This window comes from Marmota monax, unplaced genomic scaffold, assembly GCF_021218885.2.
Source record: "Marmota monax isolate L192 unplaced genomic scaffold, Marmota_monax_Labrador192_F-V1.1 WCK01_AAM20220418_F8-fsc00037, whole genome shotgun sequence".
Classification (NCBI taxonomy): Eukaryota; Metazoa; Chordata; class Mammalia; order Rodentia; family Sciuridae; genus Marmota; species Marmota monax.
In genome coordinates this window covers 7015484-7032907 of record NW_026693245.1, presented here as the reverse complement: position 1 = coordinate 7032907, position 17424 = coordinate 7015484, and the positions used below count along the sequence as shown (strand labels likewise).

Here is a 17424-nt window from a genome sequence, read left to right as displayed (position 1 = left end):
ACTGTACTCTGCATGAAGACACCACCAGCAACTCACACTTAAGGGAGGGTCAGTTATGCTTTACCTCCTTGAGGACAAAATATCTACACAAATTATCTAGAATGATTCTGAACGGGATACTTGTCAATTCTCCTCCAGTTATTTATTTAATATTTTTATGGACTCAAGAATATTTACTTTATAATTTGGGTTTTATTCAGGTACTCCTTTATTTTCTTCTTTATTGTTCCAGTTGCACCCTTGGGTGCTCTTTTAGTTGGTTCCGTGTCCCTTGGACATACTCCCAGGGCCTCTTGCATGGCAGGCCAACACTATACCACTGTGCTGTTTTGTTTTTCAAGCACTTCTCTGCACTTCCTAAAGCAACAAGACACTCCAGGTTTATCTGTATATTCCCTTTTCTCCAAAGAGCCCTAGCTTTTTTCCCCACTAAGGACAAGAGTATTAGCAACCAAGATCTGGGTTTTGAGTGGTAGAGGGCTTTTTTGATATTTTAGTTTAGAAGCTAGTCTAGAAGGACTCTGGTGAGGTGGTATTGAGCCATCCTAGTTACTGTTGTTTTTATTCCTTAATAAATTGATTATAATGTCTGTTCGCGTTTTAGTCAGCATTTTTGCTGCATGGCCTAAAAGACCTGCTAAGAACAATTTCAGAGGAGGAATAGTTTATTTGGAAGCGTACAGATTTAGAAGTCTCAGTCCATAGATTGCTCCATTCCTCAAGGCTTGAGATGAGGCAGAACATCATGGTGGAAGAGTGTGGTGGAGGGAAGTAGCTCACATGATCAGGAAGCATAGAGAGACTCCACTCTCCAGATACAAAATATATACTCCAAAGGCACACCCCAATGCCCACCTTCTCCAGCCACACCCTACTTTACTTCAGTTACCACTAAACCCCATGGCGGAGTGGGGCATTAATTCACTGATTGGGTTAGGCTCTCATAACCCAATCATATCACCTCTGAATGTTCTTACGTTATCTCACACATGAGCTTTTGTAGAACACCTAATATTTAAACCATAACAATTTGCGATCTTTAAAAAAATAACACAACAAAACCCCTTAATATCTAGGGAGAAAATATCTTCCATCCAAAAAATCATAGGAGGTATAGGCCACACATCTTTCTGAATTGCAGAAATGTGTACTTTTATGACTGATGCAACATAGCTACTTTGATACATTTACATTTATTCCTTTTTTACATTTATAATTACTCTTATTAGTTAATACATACTAAATTATTGCAATATTGCTAATGAATTGTTGTCTTTCTGTGATGAGGAGGTGGTATAATTATTACATCTATACAAATAGGTGCTATAAAATATCTTAACAAAACATTTCAGGTTAAAAAATGAATATAGAAAGTAACAAAATAAATATCGATTTAATTTTAATTAAGAAATTAAGTTTCTTAATCCAGCTTAAGAAATAAGACTTTTCAGATGTTATTTCCTTCATCACTTGACAAATGTAAGCATGGTTTAAAATTTTTAACCATACTTTATATTTTATTAAATTTTCATGCATCTTTAAGGAATATGTAGTATTATTTTATGTATTTTAACTTTATATAAATGATCACATCCCATGAACTTTTTGCTATTTAACTATGTATTTTAATGTTTTTCCATGTCACCTTGGTTTTTAAATTTTCATTGCTCTAATTCAATAGTGTGAAATAGTTTAATTTTTTCATTCAATCCCTTATTGATGGTCATTAAGGTTGGTTTACAATTTCTTTTTGTCCATACAAATAACAAGCATAATAAGACAAATAAGTTCTTTTGGTGGGTTTTTGATTTGTAGATAGAGCAGTGCCCCACTCCCACCTCACTCTCAGTGGCAGCCCCTATGTTCAACCACCCATGTGTGAAGTTCTTCTTTTAAATTAGCACACTAGCTGGGCATGGTAGTGCATGCTTGTAATCCCAGTGACTCAGGAGGCTGAAGCAGGAGGATCAAGAGTTGAAAACCAGCCTCAGCAACTTAGTGAGGCACTTAGCAACTCAGTGAGACCCCATCTCTAAATAAAATATGAGAAAGGGCTGGGGATGTGACTCAGTGGTTAAGTGCCCCTGGGTTCAATCCCTAGTACCAAAAAAAAAAAAAAAAAAAAAAAAGCAGCACACTAATATTTTCTCACTGCTGTTATCACAAACATACACAATTTTGATAGCATATTGCTGCCCTCAGGATTTCCACATTACTATGATGTAAGTAGTCTTGTTTAATGAGATTCTCAACATTGGTCATTTTTTTTCTTGTTTATGTAAGCATGGAGATATAATAGCAGTCAAGTCACAATTCTAATATTCTAATTTCTTACCTTCTTTGAGGGTCTTTTAAAGCTGCTAATCTAAACCCACTAGTTGTTGGTAAAATCATATTGGTAGACTATGCATTTGTGTGTGCATGTGCACCCATTTATATTCACATATGCACACACATATATTTACAGTTGGCCTTTATTATTGTGGATTCGATATTCACCAACTTGCCCACTCACTAAAATTTGTTTGTAACCCCAACAGCAATACTGATGTTTCTTTTGCAATCGTGTGCAGGCATATACAGGACATCAAAAAGTTTGAGCTGTTACAATTTCCTGGCTGGGGTCAAACAAGGCGATGTTCTACCTTTCTGTTCCAGGTCTTGTACTGTCAAAAAGTATCTTGTTTTGCAGTCTTTTTAGTGCCATATTTTTTTGCATTTTTATACATTTTGTTGGTGATTTCACTGTTTAAAATGGCCCCCCAGTGTAGTGCTGACGTACTTCCTAAGTGTTCCTATCTGCCAGAAGGCCGGGATGTGCCTTATGGAGAAAATATATGTGTTAGAAAAACTTTATTCTGGCATGAGTCACAGTGTGTTGGCTGAGTTCAATGTGAGTGAATCAACAATATATATTCAATTAAATATCTTGAGACAAAACACACATAAAACAAGGTTACGTATTAACCACTGGATAAAAATATTTTACCAGAAGCTCAGAGGGACCTAACCTTATATTTCCACTGGTTTAGGATTAGTTTAGGATTCACTAATTCAGTGTGTGCAGCGACTTTATAGAACCTAACTACCATGAATAAGGAGAATTGACTGTATGTGAAAGAAAATATCAGAATGAATTCCACATTCTGAAGAAAAGCCATATTTTGTGAAATTTTATTTCATATATACTTTAAAGTATGCTGACATATGTATGTGTGTGTAGTGAGGGGTCAGTCATTATTTCTTACTTTGGCTCATGGTAGAAATGTTTTTAAGTCAATGATCTCTGATAGTGTTTTAATTTAGTCTTAATTTAAATTATTTTGGGAACAGAGGGTATGTACGTCAATGAAAAGACTTTAGAGGCCCACTGAGTTGAGCTCTATAAATCATTTAACAAAAGCAAAGATACATTCTAAAGTCTTAAATACTTTTCTAGAAATAAATAACACATTTTCAAGAGTTACAGCCAAATTGTTCCATCCACCTGCAGTCACCTCTCTTTAGAATCTTCAGCAACTTGGGGCTAGTCCATCTGCAAACTTCTAAATTTCTAAGGTGTCAGAGTCACTTCCAGGTTTGACTTCAGGTCAGTTCTGCTCCAAGTCAAGTGGACATAATTCTCCCAGGAGAGAGAGCCAGTAAGATTCTTTCCACATGATTTCTTGAGCATGAAAACAACCCTGGGGAAAATATAATCAGGGAAAAGAGAATGGGAAGATTGCATGAGCTCCTTAGAGAACAGCCTACTTGATGGTGATGATCTGCAACGCACTGGTTAGGTTGTTGGTGAAAGTTTGGAGCATATCAAATGTTATTCCGTTCAGCACTTGGAGTCAGTAAAACTTAAATTATGCAAAAATTTTTTGGATCTCATCCTTGAATCTCGTGTTTCCTTATTATCTCCTTTTTAATATCCAATCCTAATATCCATTAAAAGAGATTTTGTTGTAAACCACTTAGATTACCCTAATAAAGACTGAAAAATAACCTCTAAAACTGGCACTATGGAGGTAATGGAAACAAACATGACTTGAAATTTGTATTTGATCAGTTGCATTCTCTTGCATCATCTAGACTTGCTTTATTCATAATGTGTTTCAGCCCATCAGAAAAGCACTGCCAAAATATTAACACAAGCTTTTGAAGGCTTGTTTCATTGCATTATATTGTATCATCTTTGGCATCATCTTTAAAGTTTGGTTTTTATGTTTCTTCTTAGGTGAAAATTCTTGCCCTGAAGGGATGTCATTAACACTGTCAGTGAGTAGGTGCTAAGAGATGCAATCGACTCTCTCTAAATTATATTAGCCAGTTTTATTGCCCTTTCTGCTGGAATTCCTGCACCTCCCCTGTGTTGATTGGTTCTTGATGGACTTTGGCTCTTGATTGGTCTCTGCTAAGATGGAACAGTCCCTTTTTGTGCTGTGTTTAACATTAGATCGTAGTCCATGGAGTCCTCGAAATGCAGTAAAAACTAACTGAGCTTTTCTTAAAGCCTATTTCCTTGTTGGAAGGTTCCAAGTGATTTCCACAGACTCTCACTCAAGTCCCCCAAATTCTTTGGGGAGGCAGAACTTTCTGAGTCAGTAGCCCTTGCTAAAGTTTGTATATTTTAAGCAGGTGCCTCACATTCTAAAGAACTGTAGCTAGAATAAAGCATGATTTTGAAATTTCCATTCTTAATTCTTCCTGCTTGGCCGCCTTGCTTACCAGATGGCTTAAATGTGTTGCTGTGTCACCGTTACATTGACTCAGCTAGACTCTGACCTTAGATTTACCTCAAAGCACTCCAGCCAAAGGAAATAGTTAAGAAGGAGCTAGAGCAAACAAATAGGCCCACATGCCTTATATGTTTACCATAATCACCTGCTCAAATGGAGGGGCTGTTAGGGCAACTAAGAATTCGTTTTGCATTAATAAAAATATTCCTGATGATATCTAATAGCAAAAGTAGTTCTGACTCGGAACAGAGGTTGCCTCAAGGGAGATGAACTGGGTGGCTAAAGTAAAGGGAAGGGAGAAAGAAGGGTGATTTACATTTCACCGAACACTGTCGTATGATGTATGTGTACTATCTATTTAAAAATATGAAATACAGAGAAAAGTAAATGTCAATTAAAAAAGGCAAGAGAAAAAGAAATAAGTAGTTCTGCCTAGTTACTTTGAATGAAAGGGTAGCATAGGCATACTGTTTTTTTTAGGAGAATTTTTTTCCCCCATTGTTATGTGTTTGGTCTTTCTGAATCTGAGATAAACCTTGGTGGGATACTTGGATGAATTTAGGTAAAGTTGATAAAATTTAGGAAAAGAATTCTGTTTTTCCTCATTGGCAGCACTAAGGCAGTTGCCATTTTGGATCCCAGATTTCACTCAGGCATTTACCAAATAATCAGAGTCAGAAGAAAGCTAAAGACCATCATTTAGAGAGAAAGCTGATGCTGAGGGACCATGTTAAGAAGCATTCAAGGTTACACAGAGATGTGAGAGCTGGGTATGATTCCAGAAAGGGAGGGTGCTTTTGCTAATAGAGTCATAGCTGGTGACTTATTCAAATAGAAAATGGGATTCATGATTTAGTTGGTGAATGTGGGTATATATTACAGGTAAAACTTGGTTCCAGTGTCAGAAAAGCCCAAGCCCTTTTTTATGATAAAGTTTTGAAATAGGTCATAATGGAGATAATTGTATTAAATGAAGAACACAAAATACCACCCAATCTCCCTTCAGCACTGGAGTAGGAATTTGGATGGGAAAGGACACATTTTATGCAGTAATGATCATCTTAATAGTCCTGCACCCAATAGGGGACTACTAGTTTTTCTCTTTGTTCCTGTCTATTTTCTTTTGTGCTCTCAGGAAAGTAAGAATAGAAACAGCAAGGACTTTCCACGAGTGGAGGCTAAAAGGCCTATTTTCCAAGGTCTCCAAGGAACCAGTTATTTGGGAAATCCTATATTGGGATTTTAGTTGAATCAAATCCAAATGTCCTTCTGAGGCTAGTCCAAGAAGCATGTGACAGAATGCAATTGTGTTGTTCTGATATAGATATAGATCCTGATTCTTAAGAAATAGGAATCTTAACATCCAGGACCTTATGCTACCATGGTTTTTAGCTTTAGAGCTGTACTGGGTTGGGCCCATGGATGGGGCTGTGGTCTGGGACATTGTATTAGTGAATAATACAACTTTACTCATATTCCACAAGAGCCCCTGAAGCCATTTCCCTGACTTTGGGCTTGTGTCCCTGAATTAGTGTGACGGCTAGAATGAGCTTTAGAAGTTGTATTTTTAATCTTGTTAATATTGCTCAAAGAACTATTGCCTTTAGTATGAAGTCAAAATCTCTCAGCAAGGCTTACAAAACCCTCATGAGCCAATCCCCACCAATATTCCAGCCCCATTTGCCACCATTCCCCTTGGACCTGAAAGTCTCTGTCTCTGAACTGCTTGTAACTCTTTGAACAGGGACTGTGGCCTCTCAGGTCTCTGAAACCCAAGCTTCGGCAGTTGCAATACACTGCTCTCTCCTTATAAAAAATCATTTCCTGCTTGTGTTTGATATTTCAGTTCGAACATCATTTTATCCATTATTTATTCATCAAAAGATTTTTATCAAATAATAATAAAAAGATTTATTCATCAAAGATTATTATCACCATGGATTAAGAGGTGTAAAGTATGCTTGCCACGTTGTGAAGTTTTAGTCAATGGTTGAGAGGTACGTAAAAAGATAAGTGGGTTGTTTAGAGGTCTGTGAACACATCACATAAGATGTTGAAAAGGAACAGAAAATATTCGGATCACTCCTTTGATGAAAGCCCCCACCCCCAGTTAGTGCTCTTGGATTCACTAAACCTGCCATACACTCACATCATTGGAATCCTAATCATCAGTTTATTTCCTTTTCCAGTGGGACCCACCCATGTCAATAATTTCTAAATCTCCATCCCTACCATACCAGCATTATTGGCATAGTGCAGGTACCCCAAATGTTTACTTTCTAAGCAAATAAATGTAGGAACAATTAGACCCAGCAAGTATTGAAATACAGTGTAATCCAGCCAGTCATAGAGAGACTGGACTAACAGGCCAGATTTACCCATAATCTCAAATCATGAATGAGGAGCATTCAAGAGGAAACCATTCTGCAGAGAAAAGAATGGGATAGGCGCCAGAAAGATGTAGAAACAATAAAACTAAGGGCCAAGAAAGAAGACGATGGAGACAGGTGCTGGTTCAGTCTCTGAAGTCAGGAGAGCCAGCCACTCACCCAGCTGGACTTCATGTAGGGGAGAGTTCCATGTTCCTAACAAGAGTTCCTGTTTCCCTCCCTCACACAATCTCCACTTTTTTCATTTATATATTTATTTTAGTGAGCTTAATTAGGTCTTTGTTTCATGTAACCTCAAGAAATTCAACTTACATGTTATTAATGTACTTAGGTCCTTAGAAAAGCACAAAGAACAATCAGCACATAATTCCTGAACTCATAAAGGTACATTTAGCTATTAACTGGAGTTCAATTAACTGTCACATGCTTACATTTTAAAAATATTTCTGAATTGATTAAAAATCATGAAGAGTTTGTTTTTCATGTTATCTCAAAATGAAAATGACCTAGATTACTTCAGTCAAAAGAAGGGATAAAATGAATCAATTATTTGCATTCTTTGACATTATTTCTTTATTTGTTTGGGTTTAAATGACCTAAACGAGTGTTCTGAAATATCTCCCAGGAAATTTAAGCAGTCCTAACTCATAGGAGTAGGAACATCCAAATCTCTATAATTATTTAGTCATTCTAGTAAATGGCAGCCTGACCTAAAAACAGATGGGAAAACTTTAAGTGCAAGCTATGAAAATAAAACATCCTATTACAGTAACAAGGTCGGATGTATAGGGATACTAGTAAAACCAATATGCTCAAAGAAAAAGAATAAACTTAAACTGATTATCTTAGAATTCAAGTTTAGAATAGATAAACATAAATTCATAATTATACAAAATTTTTCTCATTATTCAAAGCTGAAAACAAATATTTGGAGGCATTCCAAGGATTTCTTAAATTTTTGTTAGGGTTTATAAGAAAAAGAAATCTCTTTCCTGGTTTTAGGAGAGCACAGCCGTACATGCTATGCTTAATGGCACTTTATCTCTCATTTTATAATATATCTCCTTCTCAGTTATGTTCTTTTGTTCTTATGTTAATGGTTTTATTATTGATGTGTCATTTATTTTAAGTCATGCCCAATTCCTGTTAAGAAATCAGAGGCTTGAATAATGAATAAATGGAAGGTATTTCCCTCTCCTCTGGTTGTATTGACGAACCTCTTACAATTTACATTCCTTTGGATCGGAACTGAACTCCCCAGTACATAAAGCAGACAGGAAAGTCTCCAAATGTTGGTACAGGACACTAGACTGTTTCCTGGGGGCAGTAGACATTTGTTGTTCCTTCCCTACATAATATTTTAAACCATGCATTATCACAGTTAAGGGTAATACCAAGGATGGTGACCAGTTTTATTAGTGATCACAAACACTTATTATCAATAAATGCTTTATGCTTAGTAATAAATATTTCAAACAGGTAGTTCATATATCCCCCCTTACTGGGGATGCAAGCCATGGCTCATGAAGGATCTTAGAGATGGAATTTAAAATTTCCTTCCAAATTGATGTGCTGTAATTCAATTCTAAATTTGGACACTTTAAAAAATTCACTTTGGAAATGTTCGTATGCTGTTGGAATCTTAAGAAAAAAAGTGGCAGGGATGAATGAGGTATGGAAAGAGGATGTGCCATTAACGAGCACTCAAAGTACTTCAGAGTTCCTTGGTGTCACCTACTCTCATTGGGGACAGATGGCCTTACTGAAGCTCTCTATTCTCCAACATTCTTGGCTTTTTAATTCCAAGATCCTCTTTTCCACAAAATTAGTTGCTATGCTTTAGTAAGGGATGTACACTACTTATGTTTTGTAAGAAAATATTGTGAGCCTTGAACCAAGAATTATACCATTTGAAATGGAGACACACCACATTTTCACATTGAGCTTTCTTTGGGTGAGCCAAGACATATTCTGATCATGCTGATTTTATTGATTGATTGTACTGGGGATTGAACCTGAGGTTCTTATTAAGTTGCTGAGGCTGGCCTCTAATTTTGAAATCCTCCTGCCTCAGCCACCTGAGTAACTGGAATTAATAGTCCTGTGCTGTGCTGATTTTTGAGTGCTTAAGCTAAGGAGAGGAAGAAGGTAAAAAATGTCCCAGGTCTTTAAAAAAAAAAATGATTCACATACAACTGAGAAAAGGAAACAATAAAACATTTTGAACATGGGTGGTTATTGTATGTTATAGGATTATTCTTAATTGTTTTAAGTGATATGATTTTTAGCTTTTTATTTTTTGTGTGTGGTACTGGCAATCAAACACAGGGCCTCCCATGTACAAACACTGTACACTACTAATGAGCTACATTCCTGGGCTCTAGCTACTTTTTAAAAGAGTAATTATTATATAGAAATGCATGATGACATATTTGTGGATAAAATCTGAGATTTACTTTGAAATAATGTGTAAGGGAAAGAAGATGGGGATACAACTCACCTTTAATTGTTGATGCTGGATCCTGGGTATATGGAAATTCATTGTCAAATTTGTCTGCTTTTATATGTATTTTAAATGTTTTATAACAATAATTCAAAAAAAGGAAAGGATTTTAAAATGCTCTATAGATGAATTAAGAACTCTTTTTTTCCTGTTGTCAACTCAGGTCTTAGACATAGTAGTAACTGTATCATTGAGTAGAGAGAGGAACATGACCAGGCCTAGAGTTGGTTTGGGGATGGTGCGATTGTGCATATCTTAGTGATTTTGTGTAACTTTGTATTTGGTCATATGTGTAAAATGTCATTGCTTAAGTGAAAATTTGAAATATATAAAAAAGTTTTATAATATTTACACCATTTTTAGATCAGTAAATTAAATCACTCATATTTATTATCCCTTTTATTAGTTTGTGTAATTATATAATAGCAATTGAGACTTGGAAATATCTTTAGTACTCCATTTATTATCAGTTCCATCAGCAAACTTGCAGGTAACATTTATTATGTTTGCTTAACCACTGAAAAAAGTATTAAGAAAGATTGAACAACTTTCCTAATATTCATTGTATCTAGGAGCATAGGCAGAAACTAAGAACCTTAAAGTAACATTTTTAGTTCTCAGTTTACCAATCTCTTCATGTTATCCTAACATTCTCATGAGTTTTAGTCACAATTTTTATTTCTTACTCTAACAAAATCAAATACTTTAAAACTTAGGCATCATGGAACAAGTTCAGATAATGAAGTGCCAACTGGATTTTGGCACTGTTCTTCACATATTTGTCATCAAGAGTCAAAAGTAATAGGAAAGAACTTAGGCAGATGAAAGCAGTTTGGTTTCACAGAAACGGAATTGACACTGTACAGTCAGTGCTATGGAATTCTGGATTCTGCCACTACAACTATCACTACCATCCTCTCTAATCAGTTTCAGCAGACACGTTGGGCTGAATTAACATCCGGAAATCTTCTACTACAATGAAACTAAATAGTTCTGCTTACGTCTACAGTGTTTAGTCATGGCTCATGTTTATTCTTTTTACGTTCTGAAACTATTATACATGGTCTGTCACTGAATTACCTTTAATTAATGTCCTTGTGTTGAGCTTTGCCAGGAAGCCTGCCCAACCTTTGACCAACTAACATGGGGCCAGGAGGTATTTTGGAGAGAATACTGGATGGGTTTTGTAACAATGTTTTTCAAAGTCAAAGTTTTAACCATATTCTCTTTTTCTGTCTCACTGACTTTTAGTAAAAGATGGTTCCTTTATAAAAATTTTTAAAAATCTTTTTTAGTTGTCAACGGATCTTTAATTTTATTTATTTATTTATATGTGGAGCTGAGGATTGAACCCAGGGCCTCACATGTCAGGCACTGCAATTTCTCTGTTATGTTTTATTTCAGTTTCCTAACTGATTGTGAGCTCCCTCTTGGTCCAAATGCCACCAAGTTCACATAATTGCCAAGGAAAACATACTTTAGATTTCAGTTGGAGCTATGAATGCATCTGTGTGTATAGACTGAGAAGGAGTTCACAATTTCTGTTAAGGAGGAGTTACTACTTTACCTAGAATAGAGGTGAAACTTTTTACTATATTTGAGATCTTCACAGGTTGGAATAAAGATCCTCAAATTCGTGACAGAATCAGTAGTTACTATTTTTGCAGGTATAGTTTATTTCTTTCTCTTCATACTCCACTCTTTCAGTACCATGTTGGTAAAAAATTTCATAGGGATATTCTTTCTTAATGGCAGGAGGTAAAATTGTGGGTGTGGAATAAACAAAATCCAAAGAATATTTTGCTGGCTAGTGACTTTTAGGTAATCTTACAATGTTATACCAGTTTCTATGTTGTGGTAATATGCAATTGCTTTAGGAACAAATCAGCTTGCTGGTGGCAGCCCTGCCAAAGTCATGGTCAGATAGTACCCTGAGCTTTTTCTTGAATCCAGATAATTGCTATTGACATTAAGGAGTTTCTGTCATTTTCAGTGAAAAAGTCTAAAGAAAAAGGAAAAATGTATAATGATGACATGTCATAGTTATAGAGCCTCTCCTTTCCACTGTGGTGCTCATTACAATAACAGAAATATTAATTCTTGCCCATCATACAATGAGATAAAGACAATAATCATCAGGGGTATAAATGGAAGATTCTATTTTGATGAGTAAATCAGTCTACAGGTAATATCCCTTAGAAAAACAGAAGAGAGAGAGAAATCAAGAATAGAAAAACATTCAAAATGTGCCCAAGTGATTGCTTCAGAGTGTATTCATCTTACATTTACTCCCCTCCTCCTTTTTTTTTTTTTTTTGTACCAGGGATTGAACTTAAGGTGCTTAACCACCGAACTACATTCCCAACCTTTTTTTACTTTTTATTTTGACAAGGTCTTGCTAAGTTGCTTAGGACCTTGCTAAATTGCCGAGACTGCCCTCAAATCTTGTAATCTCTGGGATTACAGTAGTGCCCCACCACTTCTGGTTCCTTCATTTGCCCTTTGAGACACAAAGACCCTCCCTCAGTTGTCAGTTGGAACAGACAAGCAACAACTCCTCTGGGAGTGTGGATCTAGTGACAGAGTGACTCTTAATCTTTCAGTGGTGATGTTGCTCTTAGAAGTCAGACCCAACCACAGACATATAACCTGGTCTGTGGAAAATAAATCCAAGAGCAACTCTTTTTTATTCCAAAGTGTTTTTTTTCTTTGTTTTGTTTTTTTACATAGAATTAGGTCTTCTTGATTGAAGGGATCTATGCACTTTAGAAAATGCTTAACTTCCTATTGATTAATTAATTTGTTGAATGACAAAGTTGATTCTGATGGATCCAGTGTTGCCATCTTATACATTTTGCACCCAAATGATAAGGAATAAACCAGAAAAAACAATGCCCATGTGCTCAAATACATGTTAATAGACCCAAGTTCCCATTAGTCACCATGGAAAATAAAACTACTGTTTGCACAAGTTTCCACCAAGTATTAAAAAATAGAATATGAAATGTTTATTAAACACCTGTCAGACACATATTAGCATTCATATTAATATTAACCATGGCTCAATAAACTCGAACCACAAAGAAATATGTCATCTGTAGAGCATTTAAGCTCAGTAATTGGGTCGCAAAAATACTAAATGGAGACACAAACTCACTTGGAAATATTTACTTTTATTTAAAGCAGAATTCTCAAGTGCCTCTCTGCTTTCTGATTTCATTCAGGACAAGAATGAAAATACTGAAATGTGGCAGAATTTCTAACAGAATGAAAGCCAAGAATCACTGAAAACAGTGTTGAGATTTCCGGTTTAATTTCTAGGACAAAGAGATCCATTGTTGGTTTATATCATCTCTGCTGCATGGATATCCAGATAAATAAAAACTGTTGACCTTGCAGGGTTACCTGGTATCCTATCTTGGCTCCGATTTAGCACGTTCCTCACAGTATGGTGTTGGGATAAATCCAACCTTTCTTTACTACAATGGCTCCTAATCATTCCCAAAGGAAGGACTGGAAAATATTTGGAATTTTTCTTCTATACTTTCATATTAGTTTATTCTGAGAGCACTTACCATTTGTATTTTGGAACACATGTCAGGTAAAAAAATACAAAAGAGTCATTTAACTACTTTTTTTCCCCTAAAGAGCAATATCATATTTTTGTTAGTATAGTGTTTGTTTTATTTTGCTTTGACATGTGGCTTTTAAAAAAAATTGTCAGTCTTTCTCTTTGGATTTAAGTACCTAATTCTAGGTAATAAAAGGAAACACCAAAGCATGACTTTTTCATATTATGAATTTAATTGCTTTTCATGGTTAATCTTTTTATGGCATTTTCATCTCATAATTATATACAAATAATATGTAACACAAGGTATTAATTTTATGACAAAATTCATTAGTATTCAGGTTTCACTTGGCACTGTCACAATTGCCGTTTCTTTTCTTCTAACCGTACTTCATTCTTATGCTTGAATGGAGGAAAAGAAGCATTCGTTAGCTGCCAATACTCTCCTATCAGCTTGCCATACACAGTCTCATTAAATATGATAAAGAAGGAGCTGGAAAAGGAAAGAGAGATTATTAAATCTAGTTAAGGAATGGCACCTGGTTCTCTGCTGTCTTAATTTGATTGGGGCCATCATACATTGAATAGATATTATTATTTATTTGTTTCTGAAATTTGTGTCTGATTTTATTTTGATATTTCACTGTATCTTATATGTGGCTATATCTTTCAAGTCTACTTTTTTTTTTTGGTGTTTTGCATAGCCTCTACCCGTGTCAAATTCTAGCACCTTATACTTTAGAAAGGAGCCACAGCCTCCTAGCTGGGAATGTAACAGAACAGCAAACTCAGGTGACAATCTTTAAGATAGTCTGAGAACAAGCTGACATGGAAGAGACAGGGCTAAACATATAAACCCTTTTGTGGTCAAACTTGCTGACCATTGGACTTGTACCTTGGGCTACTACTACTCAATTGCTATGTCTACTCCCTGCATCTCTGCCATACCTGATTTCTGTAGGAACTCTGCACTAAACTTAAAGCTCCTGGTTTAACTCCCACTTGGCAAGTAGAAGTAACTGTTCTTTCATGTTCCACATTGACCTGTATCTCTGGTATTTACTCTCCATTTGTACTTTCTAGCATCCTTTTGCTCTGGGTCCATTTCAGACAACTAGCATTTTTACAACAAGAGATTCAGTTTCCATGACAATTAACAGTGAGAACCATGGAAAAAATTGGCTCATCATGACACCCAGGTATCAGCCACCAAGTGGATTGTTGTGTACTGATTGATTTGTCTTCTATGTACAATGTTTGTTCTCTTTTCTGAGATGCTCACCAATTATGTTTTTAGAAATGCAAATTGGTTTCTCTGTTGGAAGGGAAGGTGAATGGCATTGAAGAATGCTTTTTAATTCCCATGAGTTCTTAGAATGATTTCTAGATATATCAGAAGAATCTTTCAGGTTGCATGATATTTTACAGGGTACCTGCTTATTATGTTCTGGTACAATCTATTTTAAGGAGATAAAATCAGTTCATACCACATCAATACAAAATCACCTTCATTTTTTTTCTCTTTAAACTTTCATATTAATGGGTCTCAAAATTCTGTGACAGATTTTTTGGTCAAGTTGTTTCCAACAAAAAGTACTAGTATTAGTTTTAAAAACTAACAACTTAAAACTGCCACACACACAAAAAACAAATGGTCCACAAAACATTCTCCTTTCCTTCCAAAGGTTTTATGATGCATTGTTATCATTAACCAGTCTTTTACAATTAAACTTAAATGGCCAATTGAGACAAACTGTTCTTCCACTTAAGACTGAGGTGGCAGGTATTAGGGGTAATATTCATTTAGCCCTCTAAGCTTTCTGGGCAGACTTGGTGACCTTGCCAGCTTCAGCAGCCTTCTTGTCCATTGCTTTGATGACACCCACAGCAACTGTCTGCCTCATATGCTGAACAGCAAAATGACCCAGAGGAGGATAGTCCAAGAAGCTCTAGACACACATAGGTTTTCCTGGAATCATATCAATGATGGCAGCATCACCAGATTCAAAGGATTTAGGACCATCTTCCAGCTTCTTACTAGAATGGTGATCAATTTTTTTCTTCCAGCTCAGCATACTTACAAGCAATGTGAGCTGTGTGACGATCTAGTACAGGGGCATAGCCAGCCCTGATTTGGCCCGGATGGTTCAGGATGATCACCTGAGCAGTGAAATCAACTGTTTCTCTTGGCTGGTCATTTTTGCTGTCACCAGCAACATTGCCATGATGAGCATCTTTGACAGACACATTCTTGACATTGAAGCACATTGTCTCCAGGAAGAGCTTCACTCAGAGCTTCATGGTGCACAACTTCAGTTGTGACATTGACTGGAGCAAAGGTGACCACCAGGCTTGAGAATACCAGTCTCCACTTGGCCCACAGGGATAGTACTGATACCACCAATTTTGTAGATATCCTGGGAGGGCAGATGCAAAGGCTTGTCAATTGGACGAGTTGGTGGCAGGATGCAATCTAAAGCTTCAAGTAGTGTGGTTCCACTGGCACTGCCATCTTTACAGGTGATTTTTCATCCCTTGAACCAAGAGTATAAACACTTGGCTCCAACATGTTGTCACCATTCCATCCAGAAATTGGCACAAATGCTACTTTGCCAGAGTTGTAGCCAGTTTCCTTAATTGTTAGGGTCTGTAAACAAGTCAAGATGGCACCTGGCATTTTGCCAGAGGGAGTGGTTTGTGAAGTAACGCCAGCGAGCCATTAAATGTGGAGATTCCTTATTGGTTGACTGCTGTATCTAGTTTATGTTAATTAAGATAAGCTGTGTGGAATGTATATATACCCCTCCTGTCCTACAATAAACGGCTCCCACTCCTGCTGTATCAATCCACACAATTTGCTCGTCACCCCCCCCCCCCCCCCCCCCCGTTATTTTGCTGCAGCCGGACTGCGGCACTTAATGTAGGTGCTGACTTCCTTAACAATTTCCTCATACCTCTTCTGACTGTAGGTGGCTTGGTGGAATCCATTTTGTTAACACCAGAAATTATAAGCCAGAGGGTTTGCTCACAGGTCTGCCCTTTCTTGGAGATACCAGCTTCAAATTCACCAACACAAATAGCAACAATCAGGACAGCACAGTTGGCCTGAGATACTCCTGGAGTCATGTTTTTGAGAAAGTCTCTGTGTCTTGGGGCATTAATGATAGTCACATAATACTTGCTGGTCTCAAATTTCCACCGGGAGATGTCAATGGTGATACCATGCTCATAATCAGCTTTCAGTTTACTCAAGACCCAGACATACTAAAGGAGCCCTTTCCCACTCAGCAGCTTCCTTCTCAAATTTTCCAGTGGTTCTTTTGTTGATCCTACCACTTTTGTAGATCAGATGGCCAGTAGTGGTGGACTTGCCCGAATCCACATGTCCAATGACAAGGATGTTGATGTGAGTCTCTTTCTTTCCCATTTTGGCTTTGATTTAGTGGTAGTTTTCAGGACACCTGTGTTCTGGCAGTAAATCTGTTGCAGACAAAAAAGTCACTTTCATTTTTGTATCCTTTATTTTTATATCTTACTGGTCAGTAAATGAGGAATCACATATAGTTTGTGGCATTTTGATGTTTGGCTCTTCATCTGTCTCTTCTCTGTGCTGGTTGTTCTGTTCTGCTTTTGGCTTCATAAAAGTATTTATGCTTTTTAATCTCTGGTTATCTTTTGAAAGCAGACAAGTCATAGACATGTCAGTGCTTTAGGAGGAAATTGCCAAAGAAATGTTGCTTTTAACTTTTCCTTGTTCTAGCGTGGTCCTTGATCCTTAACTTATCTCTCAGTTTTGACCCATCTGCTATCCTTAGGATTTAGCTGCTAGTCTTGCTTTCCTCTGCTTGGCATCCTTTATGACTAACATGTGACAGACCCTTTGGCTCTTTTCAATGTCTGTCACGTGGGTGAGATTTTCTTCCTGCCATGTTCCCAGCTCCTGAGACTCTAAAACTTGATACAGTCTAATTTTCTGGCTCAGAAAATCTTGATCCTCCATGACCGGGCTTCTTAAGTGGGATGCTGATGATTCTACATTTTCCTCTCTGGTTCGCTCTTTTATCTTTCTCTTCCCAGCTCTGCTCTCCAAGAGCTTGAACTCTTTATGGTCTACTGCTCAATTTCTCTTGCCTTCTGGTTTATATATGGGTGTAGTGATGCTGGAGATTAGCAGCCAGGAGGTAAGAGTAAGTGAAGTATTTATTAGTACTTATTCTCCTTGTTTCTTCTTGCCGG

At 36.8% G+C, this 17424-nt stretch overlaps 1 pseudogene; it reads right to left on the bottom strand.

The window, feature by feature from the left end:
- Positions 1 to 14987: 14987 nt before the first annotated feature.
- Positions 14988 to 16615, bottom strand: LOC124100650 (elongation factor 1-alpha 1-like; annotated as a pseudogene).
- Between the last annotated feature and the right edge of the window lie 809 nt (positions 16616 to 17424).